The sequence below is a fragment of the Morone saxatilis genome, unplaced genomic scaffold, assembly GCF_004916995.1.
Source record: "Morone saxatilis isolate NCDOM2014 unplaced genomic scaffold, NCSU_SB_2.0 Contig17, whole genome shotgun sequence".
Taxonomy (NCBI): Eukaryota; Metazoa; Chordata; class Actinopteri; family Moronidae; genus Morone; species Morone saxatilis.
In genome coordinates, this window is record NW_023339729.1 from 6,555,529 (window position 1) to 6,557,630 (window position 2,102).

Consider the following 2,102-nt stretch of genomic DNA (forward strand, 5'->3'; position numbering starts at 1 on the left):
AGAGAGAGAGAGAGAGAGGTCACATTTCAAAATAGCTTTTACTGCCGAGGCCCCGCCAGCTGACTCAACTCTCTCCCCGACAATCAGACCACCTTGGCGGGCAGAGACAGCAGCCTCCCCCCGCGGGCTCCTACCACGTTAGTTAGTACAGTTGTCATCCTGCGTCAAGTGCTTATTGTTTACAATGGAGCTAATTCGATTAAAACCACATAACTCGCGCACCTTTCACTTAACTCATAAGGCTGGCTCTTGGCCGGGGGTTAGACAGGGATTCATGTTGCCTTAATGCAGATCAGTGGAGCCTCAGCTCCGTCAGTGGAAAGCCATTTTAATCTGTAAAAGCTGGCTGGAGAATAAAGCCAATTAAGGAATGTAAAATGAGCAAAACAGCTTCAAATCCGCAACAATAAATAATCGATTATACAAGATTACTTGTCAAGAAAATACTTTATTGTGTGAACATGATATGTCCATGTGTCCACTGAGGCAAATCGTGAGGGCAAAAGGGGGACAGAACAGGTTTTGGTTGTACTGATTTGTCTCACAGCAGTAAGCTTCCGTGTAATATAAATCCTTGCATTGCCCTGGTCTTGACCACGGCACTTGACTCGGGACTGGATGTTTTGCGGGGTGGTATTACTTCCAAGGCCTCTGTAAATTCAGAGGCATTTATTCCTGGAATAACAGGTGAATTCAATGTATATTCTTCACTATGTTGCCTAAAATAATGCAGACAGCTGACAATTCCTAATGGTAATTTAAGTGGTTTACATGTTAATTTGTTTATGAAAAAAACTGACTATAATATTGCTACAGTTATTGTTTTGTCCACCTCTTTAAAAAGAGGCACACCACAGATGAAGATGAGCTTGGTTGGTTGCTGTGGTTAGAACTGCTCAGCCTGTGAAAACTGTATAATGTCTCCTGTGGCTCAGGAGGAGAAAATAACCCGTGGCTTGGACTTATCAGGCAATCTGTGTTGCAGACTGCGGTTGTGGAGATTGACAGATGTGGATATTTACCAGACGGTAGGGTCTAATGAAAGATAGTGTATATATGTATGTGTATAATATGGGAAATGTAGGATCCAACATTTATTTCTTCTTGCCTTGAGCCATACTGAAGACTGAAAGTCAGAACATTTCAGCCTCTGCTGCTTTGAGTGTTTCCTATTGGCAAGTTCTCTCTCTTATGGAAGAGCAGTGGACCACTAAATCACTAGAGTGCCCCTTTAAATCACAGATCATGTCATGTTGTACATTCCCTGTTGTGCTCTCGTTATTGTACATTGCCTCTGTAAAGCACTTTTGGACATATGTCTGTAAAAAGCTCCATATAAATACATTTTACTTACTTACTGTAACTATAGTTGGATATACTGTTTTTGCATTTAACATACAATATATAAATGAGGGACATCAGTCAAACTAGTCAAAAGTAACAAAATTTGGACGCACTTTCCCATGAGAAAGCATGCCCAAGCGTTTGTCTGGTACTGTAAAAAATGTTTTTGAGGTTTTTAAATAATATGATATTGAATTATTATTATAGATGCATTAACCTGTAAGAAGCATTTTGTTGTATGTTGGAGCTGGTCGAGTTAAGCATGGATTAAATTTTATAGGACAATTATGTTTTGTTTGGAAATGTTTAATCTGTAGCCAATATAGTAATAATAGCTGTGAAAATAAACACAGTACATGAGAATGAATATGCAGTATGGAACTGGGACACAACATTTGATAAATCTCAGCCTGCCACCTCCTCAAAGAACCCCCGGTAGTGAGACTGGGAGCAGCTGCGCAGTTGTTGACACCGGGCCCTTCGTCTCAATTTGAAACCTAGACAATGTTTCAGCTGCTGCAGAGACCACATCAGCAGGTCAGACTGTCTGTGAGTCAACTATAAACACTGAGCTCCTCAAACAAACGTTGCTTTCAATTTACTCCGGTCTATCTGCCCTTTGCCCTCACTCTGCTCCAACTGTCTCTTGGCTTTGACCATAGAGGGCAAGTCTGAAGTCTGGTACACTGCCGACCTCATCCTGCTGCCACGGCAACGCAGCTCCAAGGCCACACCCTCCCACTTCCTGTCCAGCTCTG